We start from the raw sequence: 24,962 nt of genomic DNA, 5'->3' as shown, positions 1-24,962 counted from the left end.
TTCTGATGGTATGATATCTCATTGTGGTTTTGATTTGCATTTCTCTAATAATTAGTAATTGATGTGATTGGGCTCTGCAACCCCACCCAAATCTCATGTCAAACTGTAATCCCCATGTGTCAGGGGAGGGGCCTGGTGGGAGGTTATTGGATTATGGGGGTGGATTCCCCCTCACTGTTTTTGTGATGAGTGAGTGAGTTCCTATTAGATCTGATGGTTTAAAAGTGTGTGGTTGGGCCGGGTGTGGTGGCTCATGCCTGTAATCCCAGCACTTTAGGAGGCTGAGGCGGGCAGATCACGAGGTCAGGAGATCAAGACCAGCCTGGACAACATGGTGAAACCCTGTCTCTACTAAAAATACAAAAGATTAGCTGGGTGTGGTGGCACACGCCTGTAGTCCCAGCTACTCAGGAGGCTGAGGAAGGAGAATCGCTTGAACCTGGAGGTGGAGGTTGCAGTGAGCCGAGATCGTGCCACTGCACTCCAGCCTGGGTGACAGAGCAAGGCTTCATCTCAAAAACAAAAACAACAACAAAACAAACAAACAAACAAAAACAACAACAATGTGTGGTACTGCCCCCTTTGCTCTCTCTCTCTCTCTCTCTCTCTCTCTCTCTCTCTCTCTCCTGCTATCATAGGAAAATGTGCTTGCTTCCCCTTCTGCCATGATTGTAAGTTTCCTGAGGCCTCCCAGTCATGCTTCCTGTTAAGCCTGCAGAACTGTGAGTCAATTAAACCTCTTTTCTTAGTAAATTGCCCAGTCTCAGGTAGTTCTTTGCAGTAGTATGAAAACAGAGTAGTACAGTGATTAGCATTTTTTCATATTGGTTGCATGCATGCCTTCTTTTCAGAAGTGTCTCTTAATGTCTTTTGCCCATTTTTTCATTGGGTTGTTTTTTGCTTGCTGATTTCTTGTAGATTCTGGATATTAGACCTTTGTCAGATGCATACTTTGCAAGTATTTTCTCTGATTCTGCAGGGTGTCTATTTACTCTCTTGACAGTTTTTTTTGCTGTGGAGAAACTGTTTAATCAGGTCCCACTTGTCAATTTTTGTTTTTGTTCCCATTTCTTTTAGAGACTTAGTCAGAAATTCTTTGCCAAAGCTGATGTGCAGAATGGTATTTCCTAGGTTTTCCTCTAGGGTTTTCATTGTTTTAGGTCTTACAGTTAAGTCTTCAATCTATCTTGAGTTAATTTTTGCTTATGTGAAAGAAAGGGGTCCAGTTTCAATCTTCTGCCTATGGCTAGACAGTTATCCTACCACCATTTATTGAATAGGATGTCCTTTCTTTACTGTTTGTTATTGTCAACTTTGTTAGAGATCAGGTGGTTGTAGGTGTGTGGCTTCATTTCTGGGTTCTCCATGCTGTTCCATTGGTTTATGTGTCTGTTTTTATACCAGTACCATGATGTTTTGGTTTTTGTAGCCTTGCTGTATAGTTTGAAGTTGGTTGGTGTGATGCCCCTGGCTTTGTTCTTTTTGCTTAGGATTGCTTTGATGGTCCGTGCTCCTTTTTGGTTCTATACGAATTTTAGGTTACTTTTTTCTAATTCTGTGAAAAATGACATTGGCAGTTTGACAGGAATAGCATTGACTCTGTAAATTGCTTTGGGCAGTATGGTCATTTTAACAATATTGATTCTTCCTATCCATGAGCAGGGAATGTTTTTCCATTTGTTTATGTTGCCTCTGATTTATTTCTGCAGTGTAATTCTCATTGTAGAGATCTTTCACTTCTTTGATAAGCATATTCCTGGGTATTTTATTCTTTTTGAAGCTATTGTAAGTGGAATTTTGTTCTTTATGTAGGTCTGAACTTGAATGTTATTGGTGTATAAAAATGCTACTGATTTTTTCATATTGGTTTTGCATCCTGTAACTGTACTAAAGTTGTTTATCAGTTCTAGAAACCTTCTGGCAGAGTCTGTGGGGTTTTCTAGGTATAGAAACACATCATAAAGAGACACAGTTTGACTTCCTCTCTTATTTTGAAGGCTTTTATTTCTTTCTCTTGCTTATTTGCTCTGGCTAGCAATTCCAGTAGCACGTTGCATAGAAGTGGTGAGAATGGGCATTCTTGTCTTATTCTAGTTCTCAAAGGGAAGGCTTCCAGCTTTTGTCCATTCAGTATGATGCTGGCTGTGGGTTTGTCATAGATGGCTCTTGCTATTTTGAGGTATGTTCCTTTGATGCCTAATTTGTTGAGGATTTTTTTAAACATGAAGGGATGCTGAATTTTATCAAAGGCCTCTTCTGCATCTATAGAGATGATTACAAGGTTTTTATTATTCTGTTTATGTGGTGAATCACGTTTATTGATTGGCATATGTTAAACCAACTTTGCATATCACGAATAAAGCCTACTTGATTGTGGTGAATTAACTTTTTGATGTGCTGCTGGATTTGGTTAGCTAGTAATTTGCTGAGGATTCTTGCATCTATCTTCATCAGAGATATTAGCCTGAAGTTTTCTCTTTTTTTCTTGTGTCTCTGCCAGTCTTTGGTATCAGGGTGATGCTGGTTTTAGAGAGTTAGGGAGGAGTCCCTTCTCCTTGAATTTTTGGAATAATTTCAGTAGGATTGGTACTAGCTCTTCTTCATATATCTGGTAGAATTCAGCTGTGAATCTATCTAGTCCAGGGCTTTTTTCTGGTTGGTAGGTATTTTTTTGTATTACTGTTTAATTTCAGAACTCATTATTGGTCTGTTCGTGACTTAAATTTCTTCCTGGCTCAAACTTGGGAGGCTGTGTGTTTCTAGGAATGTATCCATTTTTTAAAAACCTTGTTTGTGTGCACAGAGGTGTTCGTAACAGTCTCTAAGGATTTTTTTGTTTGTTTCCGTGGGGTCAGTTGTAATGTTACCTTTGTCATTTCTGACTGTGTTTATTTAGATTTTCTCTGCTTTTTCCTTTATTAATCTAGCTAGCAGTCTATAAATCTTGTTTAATCTTTCCAAGAAAGATTAAATTTTTGGTTTGCTGACTTTTTGTATGAATTTTCACATCTCAATTTCATTCAGTTTAGCTCTGATTTTGGTTATTTCTTTTCTTCTGCTAGCTTTGGAGTTGGCTTGCTCTTGTTTTTCTAGTTCCTGTAGGTGCATCATTAGGTTAATTTGAGATCTAACTTTTTGATGTAGGTGTTTAGCACAACAGACTTTCTTCTTAACCCTGCTTTAGCTATGTCCCAAAAATTCTGGTATATTTTGTCTTTGTCGTCATTAATTTCAAGGATTTAAAAAAAAATTTTTATATTTTTGCCTTAATTTCATTCTTTACCCAAAAGTCTTTCAGGAGCAGGTTGTTTAACTTCCATGTGATTTTTATGGTTTTGATAGATCTTCTTGATATTGATTTCCATTTTTTTTCCACTGTGGTCAAAGAGTGTGACTGGTATGATTTTGATTTTTCTGAATTTGCTGAGATTTGTTTTATGGCTGAATATGTGGTTGATCTTAGAGTATGTGCCATGTGAGATGAGCAAAATATATATTCTATTGTTGTTGGATGGAGTGTTCTGTAGATGTCTATTAGGTCCAATTGGCCGAGCATTGAGTTTAAGTCTAGAATATCTCTGTTAGTTTTCTGCCTCAATGATCTGTTTAACACTGTTGGTAGGATGTTGAAGTCCCCCAGTATCACTGTTTGGTTCTCTAAATCTCTTGTAGGTCTCTAAAATCCTGTTTTATGAATCTGGGTGCTCCAATATTGGGTATGTATATATTTAGGATAGTTAAGTCTTCTTGTTGGCTTGGGCCCTTTATCATTATGCAATGCCTTTCTTTGTCCTTTTTGATCATTGTTGGTTTAAAATCTGTTTTATCAGATACAAGAATAGCAACCCGTGTTCTTTTTTGTTTTCCACTTTCCTGACACTTCTTTTACTTTGAGCCTATCAGCACCATTACTTGTGAGATGGGTCTCTTGAAGGCAGCAGACAGTGGGTCTTGCTTCTTTATCCAAATTGCTACTCCATGCCTTTTGAGCAGGACATATAGCCTGTTTACATTCAGAATCCATATTAATATGTGAGGATTTGATCCTTTCATTGTGCTGTTAGCTGGTTGTTATGTAGACTTGATTGTATGTGCATATGTTGACTTCACTATCATGGCAGGTATTGTTCTTTCATTTCCATATTTAGCACTCTCTTTAGTAGATCTTGTAACACAGGTCTAATTGCAACAAGTTCCCTTAGCATTTGCTTGTCTGAAAACGATTTTGTTTCTCCTTCACTTTATGAAGCTTAGTTTGGCAGGATATGAAATTCTTGGTTGGAATTTCTTTTCTTTAAGGATACTGAAAATAGTCCCTGAATCTCTTCTGGCTTATAAGGTTTCTGCCGAAAGGTCCACTGTTAGCCTGATGGGGTTTCCTTTCTAAGTGACCTTCCCCTTCTCTCTAGCTGCCTTTAAGATTTTTCTTTTTCATTGACCTTGGAGAATCTGATGACTATGTGTCTTAGGGATGGTTACCCTGCATAGTTTCTCATAGGAGTTCTCTGAATTTCTTGAATTTGCACGTCAATCCCTCTAGTGAGACTGGGGAAATTTTTGTTGACTACATCCTCAAATATATTTTCCAAGTTGCTTGATCTCTCTTTTCTTTCTGAAATGCCAATAAATACAGGCATTCACATAATCCCATATTTTTGAAGTTTCATTCTTTTTTTACATTCTTTCATTCTTTATTTTTGTCTGCCTGTGTTACTTCAAAGGAATGGTATTCAAGCTCTGAGATTCCTTCCTCAATTTGGTCTATTCTGTTGTTAATGCTTCCAATTGTATTTTGAAATTCCTGTAGTGATTTTTTTATTTCCAGAAGTTCAGTTTGGTTCTTTCTTAAAAATGGTTATTTCATCTTTCAACTCCAGGATCATTTTACTGTTTTCCTTGGATTGGGTTTCAACCTTCTCTTGTATCTAAATGAGCTTCCTTGCCATCAGATTCTGAAATTCTACATCTGACATTTTAGCCATTTCAATAAAATATGTAAATTAAACACAGTAAGATTTAGATCTCCAAGGAATATTTTAAAAGTCCCCCTCTGAATGGCTCTTGCATATATCTGCAGTTCTATAATACTCATGGACATGTAGGCTTAGGATACTGACTTCACATCTTATATTTCCACCTCTATTTAGTCATCAAGTCCTGTTATTTCTTCCCTGAAAAACCTCATTTTTTTCCCCTTTGATTTTCCCTTTCATTCTCACTGAAACCACAAACACTTATGTCCTAATAACCTCTCCTTGGCTTCTGGCTATAGCCTCCCAGTGTTCCTCTTTGTCTTTCCAATTCTGCTGAACATGGCCAGATTTCTCCTAAAGAAGTGGTTCTCAAACATGAGCAAGCATCAGAATCACCAGGAAAGTTCCTTAAATCACTTATCATCCAGCATTTAGGATTGAACAGGGAGGAAAAGGTACAAGACACTGCATTTTCAGTAAGTTCCCAGGTGTTGCTGCTGGTCCTAAGACCACATTTTAGAACCACTGCCTTAAAAATGGAGCACCTGTGCTGTTTTGAGCTCCCAGTTCAAAAAACTTTATTAGTTCCACATTGCCTGCAAAATTAATTCTCCACTCATCAGCCTGTCTTTGATGTCTTCCATTTATAATCCCAACTGAGTTTGCCAGGCTTGCTTCTAGTTATCACCTTACACAGTATCTTGTTAACATCTCCAGTGCCTAGTCATGGCCTAAAATATGCTAGTTCCTTTGGGAAGTTCATGATCTTTTTAAGCCTCTATATCCTCATCTCCAGGAGAGGTACATCATTTCTCTTGCAAGGCTGTTGTGAGGATTGGCAAATCAACTAAGCATGCAGTAATGCCTGACACAGAGGTGGCAACTGTACTGTTGTTATTTCATCATTTAAACACAAATCAATTGCTACTTTCAAGGGCAAGGTAAACACTTACGTCACGAAAACACACACAGACAGTATTACTCCCTGACCACAAAAACTAGCTATTAAGAATTTCAACACAATGAACAACCAGAGAAGTAATGAGGGATTTTTTACAGAAAATTCCATTATGAGGGAACATGTTTAAAATGTTAGAATTTTGGCATACAGCTATTATATATGTGAAGTAATTATTTTTCTTCCTTTTTAATTTCCTGTTATTCATACCTGCACTTAACTATTGATGAATGGGAAAATAATGGTGACATAAATCACTTCTCAACAATCAGGTCAATTATTCAAACAGTTCAATAGTAACTTGCTTAGTTTTGGGGGTAACGTTTGGTTTGTATGAGAGAGAACTGTACTATTAAGAGTGCATCCTTTACTCCACTACAGCACAGTTTTTGTTAACTGAGCAGAGGTGTGAAGAAACATGTGATTCCTAAAACCTAGAAATTCAAAGCAAAGGGTTTTAATATTATATGTTTTGCTGTCACAGGTAGATAACTTCTGCTTCTGCTGAGATGCAGAAATGACCAATTCTGAATTGAAAGAACACATATGAACTAGGAATTAGGGGCAGGTATTTCATGCAGGAAGATAATTTTCATTGAGCAAAAAAAAATTACTGTAGGGTCTCTGCATATGATTTTGGATTACAGTAAGAAAATGGAAAGGAATAAATGGGTACTGCTAATAGTAACAGCTAACAATTATTGAGCACTTTCTATGTTCTTAATAGTAGTGTTTTATATTGATGAATATACTGTATCCTTACAACAATCCTATAAAGTAGGTCATATTATTATACTGTTTTCTAGAAAACTGAGTCAGAGAGGATTAAGTAGCTTGCTCAAGGCAACAAAGCTGGTAAACAGTGGAGGAAGAACTCAAGTCTAGACTGTCTGGTTACACAGCCCGCGTTCTTAACCACCACACTGTTCATTCTGTCAACACAGGTAGGCAAAATCATGACACTGATACAAACATCAAAATGCATCCATCTACTGAGTGTCTCTTAGCAAAAAGAGTGGGGTTTGTTATCAGATATCCCTGAGTTCCACATCTGGCTTTATGGCTTATATAACCTTGCACAAGTGACTCAGCCTCTGAACTTCAATTTCTTCATCTGAAGACAGAATAGTCATATATTCCTGATAGTCATCTATCAAAAAAATGTCATTGAATATCTATCCATTAAATTCCAGGCACTGTGATAGGTACAGGGTTCAAAAAGCTATCATGGAGCTCAATCCTCATGCAGATGGAGGGGAAATCAAATAGTCACACTAACTCAAGAATGATCAACACAATGAACAATCAGGGAAGCAATGAGGGTTTTTTACGGAAAATTCCATTATGAGGGAACATGTTACACACTAAGTTGAGTTCTGAGAGCCCACTTGTTATGGGGAAAGGTGGGACAGTGAAGGCTTTCCCCAGGAAATATACAGAGCTTAGAGGTACATAAGAAGTAAAGAGGTAGAAAGCACTGCAGACAATGAACAGCAGCCTTGAAAGCCACTGTGAACTTAATTCTTTATCCTATGAGCAATCTGGATTAGTGGATTCTGAGTGAGGAGAGTTACACAGATTAAACTCGATAATAACTGGGAGAGCCTAGGCACAATGACCAGGGTATAATAATACTAAGATCCCTACCCCTCCATTCCAAAAGTATCTCTGCTCTGACTCATTTTGATTTCATAATATGGCTGAATCAAGCAGGCAGGACTCTAAGAAACTATCACAGCCTTACAAGATCAATCAACACTTACTCACTGTCCTACCCATTCCAGGACCAGGGCCAGACATTATAAAGAATACAAAGATGAATAACAGATCCTGATTTCAAGGAATTTATAATCTAGTTAGGAAGACAAGGTGATAGAAAGCTTTACAGGTTCCCATTCTTTCCAAGATAAAGTCCAAATTCCTTAGCAGGTAAAGGTCCCTTCATGACATGGCTTTTGCTGACCTTCCCACCTCCCCTCCTCCTCCTCCTCCTCCAACAGCAGCACCTTCTAGTGTATCCAAAAAGCAGGTTAATTGCTCACTGCATGCAAAGTCCAATTAACAAGAGTGAGGTCTGATACAAGGCAAGTGAATTTACTCCAAAGCTAGCTTGGGGAAGGGGCACAAAGCGTCCTGCCTTTAAATATGCCACTTCACCTTTGGAGCAGAAAACAGACATCTTTATAAGGTAAGGGGGTAGTGAGCAAGGGCAAGGGGTCCCCCTGCTAGCCTGGTGTCTTATCTACTGAACAGTTGAGTTGGTGCCTTTCTGAGCAGAAATAAGTTGTAAAAGTGGCCAAGCCGGCATACTTTTGATATGTCCTCCTGGTAGATGAAAGTCCTGAGGCAACCCCCCGAGGGTGGAAGATCTAACGCTATTCCCTAGAGGTGAACGTTCCATAGCGGGTATGTTTTGGTTTGCAAGTCGACTGTCAACTCTTGCAGAGAAATCTGTCTTGGGACAGACAGTAAGAAGAACTCATCCTGCAGGAAATGTCTGGTGAGGGGAAGGTGACAGGTTATATTTGCATTCTGAAGGGCTAATAGGAAACAGGGAACAGAGGGAAAGGGGAGAGGAGGAGAGAAAATAAAAAAAATAACAGTAACTCATGCCCTTTTTCTTAGAAAAAATGATAGCACTTAAAACTATTACCTCTGATCACAAGTTGCCAACTTCTGAAAGTTTGCACATGCTGTTCCCCTTTTCCAAGGGCCCACCATGTCTAAGAGGCAATCCTATTCATGCAAGCTTTTACAAGGCATCAGCTATTCCCTCCAGGTAGCCTATCCTGCCTTTCTGGGGATGAGTAGCTCCTCTGTACTTTGTAGAATTTATCACATTGCTATATGTTATTGGTATGTCTGACTCTCATTGTGAACTCGTTCCCAAAAGACGCGAACTCAATTTGTTCTATTTATCTTTGCATTAGTTGCCAGTACTTAAAAGCAGTCTGACATAGCAGAAATGAAAAAAAAAAAAAAAAAAAAAAAAGGTGTGCAGAAAGTAGAGAAGATGGGGAAGCTGGGAGGGAGGAAGGGAAGGGATATTTCAAGATATAGTGAGGATTATTTGATTATTTTATTGTTTAGAGATAGGGTCTCTCTCTGTCATCCAGGCTGGAGTGCAGTGGTGTGATCATAGCTCACTGTAACCTTGACCTCCTGTGCTCAAGCCATCCTCCAGCCTCAGCCTCCCAAAGTGCTGAGATTACAGGCATGGGCCATGGCACATGCCCAATGCATTTTGAAGATTAAAGCCTATTATTTGAGGTGAAACGCACATACAGTGAAATGTACAGATATTAAGTATACAGTTTTTGAGTTTGGCAAAGGTATACATTGAAGTAACACTTAACACCTTAGAATCTAGTGGTACCATCTTATACTCATGTCAGCAATACATGGCAGTTCCAGTTACTCCACATTCTCATCAACACTTGGTGCTGTTTTTTTTAATTTTAGCTCTTCTAGTTTCTGTTAAGTACGATCTCAATGCAGTTTTAGTTTACGTTTTCCTAATGACAACTGGTGCTAAATATAACTTTTCACATGTTTACTGGCCATTCATACATGTTCTTTTGTGAAGTGTTTGTTCAAATCTTTTGCCCATTTTTATTGAGTTACCTGTCTTATTTTTACTGATTTAAAGTAATTCTTTATATATCCTGGAAACATGTTCTTTGCCAGAGGTATATATTAAGAATATTTCTCCTAGCCTGTGGCTTGCCTTCTCATTTTGTTAATATTTTGATCACCAAGTGTTTTTTAAAATTTTAATGAAGTCTAATTTATCAATTTTTAAAATACAGTTAATGATTGTAAATCTTCTCTAAGAAATTCTACAACTTACAGGTAAAAAAAAAAAATTGTATGGTTTCTTCTGGAAGCTGTACGGTTTTAGTTTTAGCTTCTATGTTTGAATCTCCAGTTCCTCTCACAGACCCTACTTCTGGATAACACACAGTATTTCTTTAGTTACAAAACAGCTGGATTGTTCTTGCCTTGTCTCTTCTAACTATGCATATTCATTTAGATAGGCTGCCGGGCAAGAAGGGCAATGAAAGCAAAGTTGATGGGAGAAGGAAAAAATAATGGATACAAAACAATTTGAAAATCATTCTTCAAATTACTTCAAGGTAATATTTCAGGAGATTTTTCATTTTGGTAATTAAATACTAAAGGAAGCATTCATGAAAAATAAAGCAATTAGTATCACTGTATCTCAATAGTATCTCTTAATATGAATTTCTTAGAAAAAGTAGATCTACAGAGGCAGAAAGCAGATGATTGTCTGGGGCCTAGAGGCAAGGGCAGGGATGACTGCAAATGGGCACAAGGAGAGATGGGATGCTGGAAGTGTTATAAACTATGGCGGTGATGGTTAACAACTATAAACATTTATTAAAACTCAAACTGTACAATTACAAGAGGTGAATTCTATAACATATAAATTATCCCTCAATAAAGCTGTCAAAAAAAAAATCAAGCCTGCTTGTTGGAGCCCCAGGAAAACAAACAAAAAATTCTATATAGACAAAGTAGAAAAAATACAGCCTTGTATATACATAGTAAGAAAAGAAAATTCTGTTTGAACATTAGATAAACCAACGAGTTGGCTTCAAAGAGAAACTGGAAAGAAGTGTATGAAGAAGGAGGAAAGAAAACTGTGTACTCCTTTAAAGTAAGTAGCTCAATCTGGGAAATGTTACAATTTCAGACACAGCATTCCTTTGAAATCAAAGATCACTTCCTTAAAATATCCTTATCCTTTCTTTGAAAGTTACATAAATTATATTAGTGTGTATTCCATTTAGGCCAGGCAACAGGCAATGTTTCCCCCAAGGTCCCTTTGTAATTAAGTGATATGTTAATATTAACAAGAAGTCCTTAAGAACCTTTTCAGTTTTTTGTTTTTCCCCCTAATACTGGCTCTACAGAAAAGTATAGTAGTGTCCTCTTATTCTCTGAATTCTGAATTCACTTTCTGCCATTTCAGTTACCTCTAGCCAACTGTGGTCCAAAAGTATAAATTAAGAATTCTAAAAGAATAAATTCCAGAAATAAAAAATTCCTAAGTTTAAAATTGTGTGTCATTCTGGGTATTGCGATGAAATCTCACTTAGTCCTGTGCAGGCCATGAATCACCCTTTGTCCAGCATATTCAGGCTGTATACATTCCTTGCTCGTTAGTCATGAATATCTAACCATCAGCATCCTCATGGTTCCATGATCCAGGTTCACCCGCAGCAGATGATCTTCCTCCTGACATTTCATCTCAAGGTCAATAGTAGGCTAACACTACCTCGTGATGCCTATGTCATTCACCTCACTTCATCTGATCACACAGGCATTTTATCATTTCACATCATCACCAAAAGAAGGGTGAGTACAGTAAGATATTTTAGGAGAGGAGGAGACCACATTCACATTAACATTTATTACAACCTATTGTTACAACTGTTCTATTTTATTATTAGTTATTGTTGTTAATCCCTTACTATGCCTAATTTATAAAGTTTAACATAGATATATATGTATAGGAAAAAAACATAGTATATATAGCGTTCAGTACTATCTGTGGTTTCAGGCATCCACAGGGGAGGGGAGGGTTTTAGATGGGCCATATCCCCTGCTGGTAAGGGAGGACTACTGTACCAGATCATCTGTGAGTTAACAGCCAGGTTTTTCACTATGATTACAAACAGATGTAATTACTCAAACCCCAGGAAGCACCCTAGTTGAGTACAGAATCTAAATCTTACTACATCTTAGACTTGGGTGGCCGAGCTCCTTTCATTGGTCAGAGAATTTTTTTTTCATGTTATTCTCTATGGATAGAGTTTTAAAAGTCAAAGGAAAATGATTAAGCAAGAGATAAAAGGAGAAACCTTTGCATCAAGCATCATGCCTCTCCAGAGAAAGTTTTAGTTTCTCAAAAACTAAAACCAACAGATTAAAAGGCTTTTCTTCTTGGAGATGATATTAATTATACTTTTATATATTTATATATTTTACATATTTATAATATTTTGGAGAAAAGATTTTTTTTATTATTAAGAAGAAAGGACCTCTGAGGGAAGGCCAGCTGTGGGAACTAAAGTTCTAGGTTTCATCCGTAACAAAGTGCATTATTAAGCCCCACTTCTAAGAGATTCTGTACAAAGAAACCTTACCAATTCCACACTGTAGAATAAGCAGGCAGTTCTGTAGAGAAACCTACATAAATCAGAAAACAACTGGCATGCTACAAATCAATCGAAGGAAATGGATTCATTTGCTAGATAAAGCAAGGGAAGGAATTTTGAAATAATATACAATAAGGGTCTTGAATGAGTTGAAAGACTAACACTTTGGAAGAAAAAGCTCTTTTCAGAGATTTTAGCTAAACTGAAATATGGGATCATTTATAAAACCTCTAAAGCAATATCTAAAGCATTTATTATTTGAAAATCTACCTAATCAATAGATTTCAATGAGATAAAATACAAGTTTTTGGCTAATAAGAGAAGTCACTAAGAAATTCAGGATATCTATTTCTAATGAGTTAACTAACTCTTTACATACATACAAATATATATTTAGATAAGGTCTGAGGACATTCAAATAATGATTGAGGTGGGGGAATGGGCAGGAGGACTAAGAAAAACAAGAGAAAGAAGCTAAGACAGGCCCTTGAGGTTAGCCTGCCAATCAACTCGCTATTTGTATGTGATTGTGTTTGGGGGTTTTGTTTTTTGCTTTCTTTTGTTTTGCTTTTTAATGGTCCTTGATAAGGTACCTGTCCATCTGACTCAATGTACAGAGTTCACAGAATTACCAACCATTTTCTTACTCAGACAAGTCTAACTTTTATTTTTCAAATTAGATACCTCAGATATTTGTCCAGAATAAACAGCCCCAATTCACCTATCCTAACTCCACCCAGAAAGGGTTTCCCACAAGCCCAGCAGGCTGCAAGCCTTCAGTTCATCTCAAGGATACACTCAACATTAGCAGTGCCTTTTCTGAGTTTAACCCTCTCCTCCCACCCCACAACTCAACACTACCAGAAATAAGTTAAGCCCCTGAGAGGCACCTAAGCAGACCTCAAGTCACATGACATGGTGATAGTACAACATCAAGGGGAAGAAGCTGTGACCTAAAGACACATGACATGGTGATAATAAGTACAACATCAAGAGGAAGAAGCTAATGGCAGATTGAAGGGTGATGCTTTGGCAGCAAACAAACAGAAAACATTTTTATAAAATGCATGGAGAAAATGTACTATTAAGCTATGATAATTCATTAAATATATAAACATCCAGCCCCATTACAGCAAATGACCATCTCATCTGGGAATCATGAATTGCCAAAGAAGCACCTAAAATTTAACCGCAATGACCCTGAGAATAATATTTTATATGATGGTGGTTAGAAATCTGAAAGCTAGATAAGATTTTTGTCAGTTTCCATAGAGGTGCATTCAGTGAATTATTACCTGCTCCCAACCAGTCAGGAAAAACATAAACGGAAAACAAGAGAGAGCTTTAAGCCCTAAAAGGGATTGGTAAACACAGAGAACAAACCTTGGAGAGGTTTTCAGCCTGTACAATTTCTGCCAATATTCTTAGTCATTACATGAAATACCACAATATGACTCACCACCACCTACACAGTAATATTCTCTGTGTCTGATAGACATGTTTTCATTTGATACATAAAAATAAGAAGTGAGAAACACCACAAGCAAAGGCTAATAGAAATAATTTCTAGTTTCTTACTATCAATGGTTAAGTATTTTTTACACTATTTCCTTTTTTCTCTTAATAGCAAGCAATGCAAACTATATTCAGTTGGCTAGACAAAGTCTGCAGCTAAACACATAGGCTTTTTATTCAGCTTTTTTACTGTTAAACTAGAAACTCATTAGAGTGACTTCAAGTTTTAACAGTCTGCATCACCAGCAGTTTTCTGGTAATCTAAAATAAACTTTTTTCTAAACATGTTAGAATCATCTCCAAATATCCACCCAAATTTCCAGTATTTACACCTATAATCTAGTACAACTTCAGCTGACAAGTCTTACTAGATAAATTTTTTTTTTAACTTTTAAGTTCGGGGTACACGTGCAGGTTTGTTGTATAGGTAAACTTGTATTACACGGTTTGTTGTACAGATGATTTCATCACCCAGCTACTAAACCTAGTACCCATAGTTATTTTTTCTGATCCTCTCCCTCCTCCCACCCTCCACCCTCTGACAGGCCCCATTGCCTGTTGTTCTTGAAAGAGAGAATTTCTAAGCATGTTTTCCTAATTGAATGGAAGTACTTCATCTCCGGGGATACAGCACCAGCTGTAAAGTGACAGACAAGAAAGGTACCCTAAGTCCCTGTGGGCAACGAACCATGAAGCCAAGTTCCACACATGGCCACCTCCTTCGATAGCACCAGCACTGCTCTTGCCGGCCCAGGCCCCTCCCACACCCTCAAGAGGCTTGTTTGGCTGCTCATCTGACACTTTAAAGCTTTAATTGGGTCAAAAGACAATCTAGCAGAATAAGTCTTCCCACATTGGAGCTATTTATTTTACCACGTAATATACAGTACAGAGACTTTTAAAGAGAAATAATATTTCTTAAACATTATCACCCTTATCCTTTTAATCTGCTAACTTTCATGCCAACCACTTTGGTGTCCCCATTGTAACTAACATTTTAATGAGAAGGAAGAGTAAAACAGGATGACAGCAGGTGGATAGGGTGCAGGCAGAGTATAAGAATCAGCCCAAACTTATCACCACTATGAGAATATTAAAATACAAACCCAACTGCTGCAGGATTCCACAGTTATTAATTCATGCATGCATGCATACATTCACTCAAATACTTATTGTGCATCTCATGTGTTATGCTTCAGTAATTAGTTATACATCCATTCACTCAAGCCACAAACATTCACTGAGCACCTACTCTGGACCAAGCACTGCCCTAGGCCCCCAGGATCCTAAGTGTGAGAAAGTCAGATGTAACACCTGAGCCATTCTGCTCTCTGAAGGTGCAAAGGTGCATATATATAGTGGATTAACACAATGAGTTATTCATATGAGAAAAAACTCAAACTATCTGACTGTTGAAAAGATGGCAAAAGATTCTGACTTTTCCTTCTACATCCAAGAAAAGCCCATTTTTTCCTGAAAACAATTCATATTTATGTTATATATACATAACATAAATACATATACATGTCATATATATATTCTGAGTTTTTAATTATTTGGTTTAATTTAGTTCTTAAATATTGCACTGAGTAATGAAATAAACAGCTAGCTGCTTTCGGATCTTGCCAACAAATTCATTTAAAACTCAACACAAGAAAAAATATTGCAACTTTTTCAGGAATCTGGTTTGCCAAGGAACAAAAATTCTAGCTCTTCACCCATAAGCCCGAAAATCGTAACTAAAAGATATAGCTGGTCACTGAGCTCTTTAACACGCACCAAGAACAGCTTGAAATTCCAGAGGAATTCTGGGAATTGAAGGTTGGAGTGGGGAAGATTCCAGACACAGCAAGTAAAAATATTCAAGGACTGTTCAGACCTGAAAAACACCATCCATGGTATTGAGCAATTACCTCCCAAAGGCCATGTCACACGTGTTTTCTGAGAGCAAACGATGGTGACTAGATAATTCCCAGAGCATCAAGATATATTCTTATGTACAGTTAATTGCACAAACTACCAGATCCTTCTAGCCATTACTGAAACACATTTTTAAAATTACGCTTAAAAGCTTACCTAAACCACACTACTTGTAAAGATCAAATTATTCCTCCAGCCTTTTGACACCTGTATTGGCTTATATGAGGACACATAGAGAATGGGAATGTCAGTATACTATAACGACTTTGTATAATTTGTATATGGTAGTATAAGGACTAAGTTAAATAGTCAGATTTTAAATTGTAGCCAAAAGCTAAGTAGGTCCATACTATCCAGGGTCTCTTTGGGATTCATTTTAATAAAAATCATCAGGACCAAGAGGATCCATAGCCATTTTGTCAACAGCATTATTAATTCAGAGATAGTTTTATAGTATAGTATTTCTATTTAAAAACAACATTTTCATGTTTCTTTCCTCCACCTCTTCATGCCCCCTCATTTCAGTCTCCTTGATCTAATATTAAGATATAAGAAGCATCCAGAAATAAATGATAATTGAAATGGTAACAAAATATTTAATATGAAGTTGAAGTCCAAATTTAACAGCCTGTAGGAAAGGACATTTGGAATGATCTTGGTAAGATACAACATACATTTAGAATTAGAAGGAACAAAATGGTTTTATGGTCGTATCTTAAGCTTTACTGGATGTGTTTAATGAATCAGAGGATTAGAAGGAAACTTAAGAAATCATTTTGACCATCTTACTGTCTCTAAGCAGACAGGACTTCAACCAGTACAAAGAAATGTATAATGCCACTGAAATGAGAGTCTACTGCCAACCCTACTGTTTTAGGAACAAAGCAATGTTCTATTCAGAAGTACAGCAGATATCAGCAAGCAAAACCACTTATGTCAATATCAGCCTATATCATAAACCATCAGTTGTTCTCAGGGCCAAAATAACTGATCAAGTCCTGGATATGAGATCATTTTCTGTCACCTTTAAATTGACTGTATCTTGGCAGCAGTTCACATTTACTCTGTAGGAATTTTAGCACTGCACACATTTAAGCCCATATCTACATTCCAACTATTCTTTGTGATATATTGCATATCTTCACACTGTTCTGAGCATTTTCCTACAGCATCAAGTTATCAAAAAATGCTACACTGTCAAAGGAAGATCTCTCTCCCTCCCTCCCTCTCTCCTACATACATACATACATACATACATATATATGTGTATGTGTGTGTGTGTGTGTATATATTTGTTTGTTTGTTTTTTGAGACAGTCTTGCTCTGCTGCCCAGGCTGGAGTGCAGTGGCCCGACCTCAGCTCACTGCAACCTCCATCTCCCAAGGTTCAAGCGATTCTTGTGCCTCAGCCTCCTAAGTAGCTGGGGTTACAGGCATGTGCCACCACATCCGGCTAATTTTATTAATAGTAAAGATGGGGTTTCACCATGTTGGCCAGGCTGGTCTCGAACTCCTGGCCTCAAGTGATCTGCCCGCCTTAGTCTCCCAAAGTGCTGGGATTACAGGTGTGAGCCACTGTGCCTGGCCAGCCACTGCACCCAGCCAATATATTTTAATTCTCTGTCAACTGATTGTTTCCTTTAGCTAAACAAAACTTTTCTCTTTTTAAGCTTTATAGGTTTGTCAAATAAAACCAACTTTTAATCTCATGGAAACAGAAAAATTTTAGTATCAATTCCCTCATTAGATTCTGAATTTTGGCTTCCAGATAACTGAATACTTTGACACTATTGTAGACACGTATCTTTGAAGTCTTATACAGTCCTATTTTCTCTGCATTAACTACAGAGCAATCCTTTATACTCTAATAAAGAAACAATAGATTAAAACTATGACTCTTTACAACCAGTTTTTTTTCCTTCTATCAGTTTAAAATGGAATGTTCCTATTACGCAATTTTTTCATCTTTCTTGGGGACAGGCAACTGAATAGCTCCTGTAGGTTACTTTCTATTGTTAGTCATGGTCTTCACTTATAAGGCAAGTTTTAAAAATAAAGAGATAAAAAATGTTGAAACTTTTCATTGATTTTGGTAACAACAGAAGTACTTTATTATTAAAGGCAGCTTAAAATAAGCCTCGGTCACAAGAGAAATTATGCTGACAGCCTGAGAAAAGGAGTAACAATTCACAAGGCTGGTAGAAGAACAAAATGTGTACCCTGGTAAATCCTTAGGACTCATTTGGGTTCCTGTAGCTCCTTTCATATCAAAATGACTTCAGAATATATGAAAAATGAAGAGATTACTGATGTAGGTTCCCAAGTGAATTCATTTGGCACAACTTACCTTGACTGTGAATTTATCTAAATCTGATATATCATCTAAATTCTTTCATTTCTACTATCTTCATTTCTCCTATCTTCATTTCTCAGATTCTATGCTGATGACTAATCCTGCGAATGTCCTCAGTACTTAATGATATAGGCCTATAGTAATTATATTTATGATTATATTTTGATGGTATAAATCTTATCATCCTACAGTATCCACCATCACTACCTTCTCATTGGGATTTTAGTTTTCCTTTTAAATTTTCTCGGTAGTATAAATAGTGGTTTTGTGACCAGTGATGAATTTCACAACAAGTTTCTTTAAAATATTTTACATTTTCTGGAAGGCACAGCACTCTATTATCCTCAAACATTAGACCCACTGGCCTAATAAATGGAAGTCTAAGAATTGGATTTGAAAGAAGGCAGATTAACCAGAAAATAGTATAAAATGGAATTGGAAACATTTCAGGCTTAGAAAAACTTGGGTTCATACTGCATATTATTTCCAACTAGCCATAAATTCACAGTGATGTAGTGTATTAGAAATGAAAGCTCTCCTCTAAAACTATGAAATGGATTCCAAATATGTGTGCTGTAAGAGGTGAGACTGACTATAATACACTTCAAAAATAATAACCAGACTTGTTTTAAACCTGGATTTTTTACATAAAATCTCACACAGGAAAAGCAGTTGGACATTTTACATGTTTCACGCATTAAAAAAGCTGTGAGGGTCACAGAAACAGAAACTGTGAGAAAGACACCCCAATTCCAATACCACTGTTGCTGTGAAATATTCTGTAGGAAACCCTTATTCTTGGGGTATGCAGAAGTCTATTGCAGGGGGGCTCCTGGTAATTCTCTTTTCCTTTTCTATTTCAAAATTAAAGTAGCCAGAGGAGGTGCATGTTGTAACAAAGAGGCACCTCACCTCAACTACTGAGCTCAAAGGAAAACATATTCAGAATTGCTATGGTTTGGATGTGTGTTCCCCTCCAAATCTCATGTTGAAATCTGATCCCCAATATTGGAGGTGGGGCCAAATGGGAAGTGTTTGGGTCATGGGGGAGGATCCGTCATGAATAGATTAATTTCCTCCCTCCGGGTTACTGAGTTCTAGCTTCATTAGTTCCCTGGAGAGCTGGTTGTTAAAAAGAGCCTAGCACCTGCCACCCCACCACCATTGCTTCTCTGGCCACGTGATCTCTGCACATGCAGGCTTTTCTTTGCCTCCACCATTAGTGGAAGCAGGCTGAGGCCCTCACCAGATGAAGATGCTCAATCTTGAGCCTTCCAACCATGAGAACAATGAGCTATAATTTTTTTCTTTATAAATTACCCAGCCTCAGGTATTCCCTTTATAGCAACATAAAATGGATTAAGATAAGAATCTACTCAGGGATACATGACACCTATCACAAAACTTACCAACACCTCACAAATACTGAACAGAACCATGGTTATTTCTGTAAATTTAACCAGATAGCAAAATATTTTTATGTACTTCATTATATTTGGTTCACTGAAAAAATCTGTAAGCAAACAGAGGCACTTTTCTCTGGTTCAAGGAAGAATTTGATATATATGTTTAAGTCAACAATATAACCATCCCAAACACACCTTTCCCAGGCTCGTCTCTCAGAATCTCCAATCCCTCTAGCTTCCTGTTTTTTTATGCGTCATCTAAACTGAACTTCTTTCAGTTATCTGAGCCTTCCATGCCTTCTCTCACTCTCTAGCACTTATACATGCTCTTCTCACTGTCTGTAACACTCTTTTCTTTCCTTTGTGCCTGGATGATTCCTTCTTGTTTTTCATGACTCACATTAAATGTCACTTCCCCAAGGAAGGCTTCCAAGACCCTTCACACTAGGTTAGGCAATCATGGGGGTAGGTGTTAGTGAACAGCACCCTCCTTCCCCAGCAAGATTAGAATTCACTGAGACCTAAGCTAAGGAATCAAGCCACTAGAAATCAAAATGCCCTTCGTTTTACTCATGTAAGCTGCACTGGAGAACCCAACTTTCATCGGCAGATAAGTGGGGTCTGCAGAAATTTAATGCTGAGTTATGTAGATATTTATCCACTGTCCCACAGGGGCAGCTGGACAACTGTAGAGCTCCCCAAAGGGGCTCACTCCTATGTAATGTATGGCACCAAGAAACAATGTGTTTTCTCAAAGCACGTTGACTGTTTACAGAGAGGGACTGAGCTGTGCATGTTCCCAAGAGGAGTAAGGAGCTGGAAGAGAGGCCGGGAATGTGATTCCAGTGAAACTCCCTCCTCATGAAAAAGGGAATAAAGCTTCCTCCCAGACAAAATGTACTGCTTGAGCAGCACTCCCATAGCACTTGATCACTTTGATAAGATTGCACATTTAGTTGCCTGTCTTTTCTGCTAGACCTTCAGCTCCACAACATCATCAAGGACAGGACCATGTGTCTTTTGCTCACCAGTTACCTCAGGATTAGCAGAGACAGGCTCTTAACATGCACACATCAAAATAAACCATCAGTCGATTAATGACTGATTCTTCTGTTCATTCCAAGGGAAATCGTCTATTGTTAATATAAAAAAGTTACTTGAATAAGGACGATTTATAGAGTTGTCATGCTTAGGACTCTTCGGATAGGTTGGTTGAGATAATTTAAGACTTTTAAAAACCTGTAGAAAAGAATATTACTGAATCTTATTTCAATAGGTGAGTGATATTCATATTGGTTATATTTCTTTATTTTGACTGAGGCAGAGAGCACAGAGGAAGACTGGGAGAGGGGAGGAGGTAGAGGTGAGAGGGGGAGGAAAAAGTAAAAAAGAATTGATTCTCGAAAGGTATAAAATATATGGTTAGCAGAGATTAAACAGACTCTTAACTTAGGTTTTATTTGTAAATATCCCAAATAACTTGAAAATTGTTAGCAGGGAGACTTTATTTCTATTTGACAACTCACGCACACACAATTCCCGAGTTATTTTGTCCTCAGTTCTTCAGGAGATATAGAACAGCTTTAAAAGCAGTTGTCTTATCAGTTGGTAGGGGGTGAATAAGAACAAGTGTTGGCAAAGACGTGGAGAAACTGGAACCCTCATACATTGCTGGTGGAGACGTAAAATGGTGCAGTCATTTTGAAACAGTCTGAAAGTTTCTCAAAAGTTCAACACAGTGTTACCATATGACCCAGTTAATTCTGCTCCTACATATATACTTGCAAGAATTAAAACATATATCTATGCAAAAACTTACATATGGATATTTATAGCAGCTTTATTCACAGGAGCCAAAAACTGGCAACAGCCCAAATGTCCATCAATGATGAATGGATAAAATGATGAATGGATAAAAAATGTGGCAGGGGCCGGGCGCGGTGACTCACGCCTGTCATCCCAGCACTTTGGGAGGCTGAGGTGGGTGGATCACAAGGTCAGGAGTTCGAGACCAGCCTGACCAACATGGCAAAACCCCATCTCTAAAAAAAAATACAAAAATAGCTGGGCGCAGTGGTGCGTGCTTGTAGTCCCAGCTACTCAGGAGGCTGAGGCAAAATAATCGCTTGAACCCGGGAAGCGGAGGTTGCAGTGAGCCGAGATCACGCCACTGCACTCCAGCCTGGGTAACAGAATGAGACTCTGTCTCAAAAAAAGAAAAAAAAAAGGGGGGGGGGGGCAGTGTATATCCACATAACGGAATATTATTAGGCAAGAAAAAGGAATGAAGTACTGGTACATGCTCTAAGGGTGAACCTTGAAAACACTCTGTGAAGTCAAAGAAGACAGTCACAGAGGACCACATATTGTATAATTCCATTTATATGAGCTATCCAGAGTAGCCAAATTCTCAGAGACACAAAGAAGATTATTGTTTGTTAGGGGATGTTGGGGTTAGGCATGAATGAGGAGTGATGGTTTATGGATTTAGAGGTCACATGCTAGGGTGATTGCTAGAAGTGATTTCGGTAATGGTTGCACAATTCTATTAATATACTAAAAGCCACTGAATTGCACACTTTACATAGGTGAATTATATATGAATTATTTCTCAATAAAGCTGTTTTTGTTTTTTGTTTTTTTTTTAAGTTAAGCAGGATGAGACTAGAAAGACAATGCTAAGTCCTGAGGTAGGACTAATTCTGGTTCCCCTGCCTACAGCAGGGAGCCTACTAGAGAACAAGGTGCTCCATGCTGCCCACCTTCTTTAAAGATTCACATGGCTGACCTCCCATTGAGGCTTGCTTTATTAATGAGATGATACGGTTGCAGTAACCAATTCTGAAAGAAATCTACTTGGTATCACTTTTAAAAACATCAAATGAGTGACTCATGAGATGAGGCAAAGGAAACTAGCTTACAACAACCAGCTCTGATGAGATGTTTTCTAACAGATACAGAGGTAAGATGGTCTGCAAGTTAGGACCCACATTGGCCCGCTCACACCAGGGCAGATTTGCTTTCAAGAAAAGGAAAAACTGAAATATTTGCTTAGAGTGTTGTGTCTAGAAGACACTAGAATTATCTCTCATCCCTCTTGAAGTATTAGTCTGTGGGGTGTAAATCATCTATTAGGTGCCAGACTTTTTAAAGGTTATCTTCTTTCACCTCTACACCAACCCTACCAGCAAGATGGTATTATCTCCATTTTATAGGTAAGGAAACAACTAAAATTCAAACAGAAATAATCTTAAAGGGAGATTTCCTAGGCTACAGAGCTGGCATTTGGGAAAAGTGTTTGACTCCAGAGACCAGGCACTGTCCACCACCACATGTGGCCTCCCTCTGCTGTACCAGACCAGAGGCAGAATTGCTTCAGCTATTACTCAAGAGAACCTGGGGCAGAGGTTTGCAGCAGCTTTGAGCCTACCTCTCTTGGCCAGGCCACCCCTGACAATTGGATAGATTTGTGGTCTTAGTCCCTGAAGTCAAGAGTAGACAAAAATTCATCCTTCACTTACCAGGACAGATACAAACCTCAAGATAATTTGTTCTCCAATGGTTTCAGCTTAAAGTTCTGGTTTGGCATTGGCTTTCTCACAACTAGCAGCTGTAGGCAATTTTCACACAGAATGGAGACATCAATAAGGCAGAGAGAGTGGAATTTTCTCCCTTATGAATACAGAACAATGAGCTGTCTTCAAGATGTACATGAAGCTGCCACCACACGGGCTCCTCGCTCTCATTTTGGGAGACTGACAGAATATAACTGTAGATGTGGAATGCTTTGAGGGTGCCAGCTCTGCCTACCAGCTCTACTACCACTGAGGGCAGTCATTAGCTATCAGCAACACCTATGTCCTTTGGTTGACTTTTTTTTTTTCCTTTTTTTAATCCAAACACCAACTTGAACAAGAGACTTTCAGTTTTAAAACATTTTAAGTGGGAAACCCTGCCTGTCGATGCATCATTATTGCCCTTCTTGATTGCTGTCTTGGTAGATGATTCACTGCCCCTCCCTAGAAGAGGACTATGTGTCATCTGCCTGCCCCATGACCTCAGGCTTGGCCACATGACTTGTGGTACCAGTCTCTACAGAAGAATGATGCCTCCTTATATGCAAACTCAGGTGTGGCCACGTGATCTGCACTGGCCAATGAAATGTGGGCATAAGTGACACCTGTTATTTCCAAGCATAAGCTTAGAGCCTATGAGTGGTTTGCCAGGTTTGCCTTTCCTCCTCCACCCTGCCTGGGTATTGGACAGAAGACAGGAAGGAACAGAACTATAGCAGACCCACAGTAGACACACAGCACAGCAAGCAATAAGCCTCTGCTGTTGCAACCACTGGGGTTTTGCTATCACAGCATAACCTAGTTTAAGATGACTGAGACAGTCATTAACATGGATCCCCCCAACTTTTCTTCTCACCTTCAATTCCTGTTGACAGCTCACTTCCTCCATAAAGTCTTCCCTAACCACCTTCCTCATCTCCTTGACCCACACCACACAACACATATTACACACACAGGTAATTTGTGATTATTCTTTTGTTGCCATTATACCTTCTTCATAATGGATCTCCTTCTACTACTGTCAGATCTTTGGGGGGCAGGTTCTGGCTCTCTATTTCAAACTTCCTTGTTAACACCTGCAACAGAGTTCTTCATGCAGTGGAGATCAAAGAAGGAAGAGATTCCTTAAACATTGAAAATATTCAAGATCATAAAGCGTAAGTACACTGGTAGGAGTCATCTTTCCTTTTTCCCGACCAACTCTGGTTGGCAATAGGCCCATCGCTCCACGCAGGAGACCAGAAATCAAACATCAGCTTCATAACCTCTCTCATATTGGCTTATCTTTCTGCTTTATAAATGAATTCTGGTCTATAAGAGTTGGAGTGACATGGTCAGTTCAGATATTAACCAAGGAGAACACTAACGCAGCCTACAGTATGTCCTTGACCAAAGAATCATGCAAAATGAATAGTATTCTTTAGTGTCTGTTGAACAATATAAATGGTCCGTTTAGAACTAACTCCATTACAAATGAGATCATGTCCTTTACAGGAACATGGATGGAGCTGGAAGCCGTTATCCTCAGCAAACTAATGCACGAACAGAAAACCAAACACCAGGTGTTCTCACTAATAAGTGGGAGCTGAATGATGAGAACACATGGACACATGGGGGGAAACAACACACACTGGGGCATGTGGCAGGAGGCAGGGGGATGGTGGAGTGGGGAGAGTATCAGGAAGAACAGCTAATGGATGCCGGGCTTAATACCTAGGTGATGGAATGGATGACCTGTGCAGCAAACCACCATGGCACATGTTCACTTATGTAACAAACCTGCACATCCTGCATATGTACCCCAGAACTTAAAATAAAAGTTGAAGAAAAAAAAAAAGAACTAATTCCATTACAAAATGCCAGTGGTGATCAAAGCAGGATACAGTATTCATGTAACATTTATTAAGCATGTTTAAAGGCCAGGCACTGGGCCACTCCCACTGTGTACTGTTCTCACTGAAACATTATATCAAACCTAGAAGAAGATGTTTTTTTCCTTCAGAAAACAGGAACAGAAAAATAACATGATTTTTTACAATTATGAAGATAAAGTCAAAGCAGTGATTTGAAAAAAAGT

The 24,962-nt window shown here is 38.3% G+C and overlaps 1 protein-coding gene across 4 annotated transcripts in view; it reads right to left on the bottom strand.

Annotated features, from left to right (window-relative positions):
* DAAM1 (dishevelled associated activator of morphogenesis 1) overlaps window positions 1-24,962 on the bottom strand; it is a 186,064-nt gene that overhangs the window by 85,290 nt on the left and 75,812 nt on the right. The gene's annotated exons all lie outside the window — the stretch shown is intronic.

The sequence above is a fragment of the Gorilla gorilla genome, chromosome 15 (genome assembly GCF_029281585.2).
Source record: "Gorilla gorilla gorilla isolate KB3781 chromosome 15, NHGRI_mGorGor1-v2.1_pri, whole genome shotgun sequence".
Lineage (NCBI taxonomy): Eukaryota > Metazoa > Chordata > Mammalia > Primates > Hominidae > Gorilla > Gorilla gorilla.
Note: the sequence above shows the minus strand (reverse complement) of the source record. Positions and strands in the feature narration are given on the sequence as shown.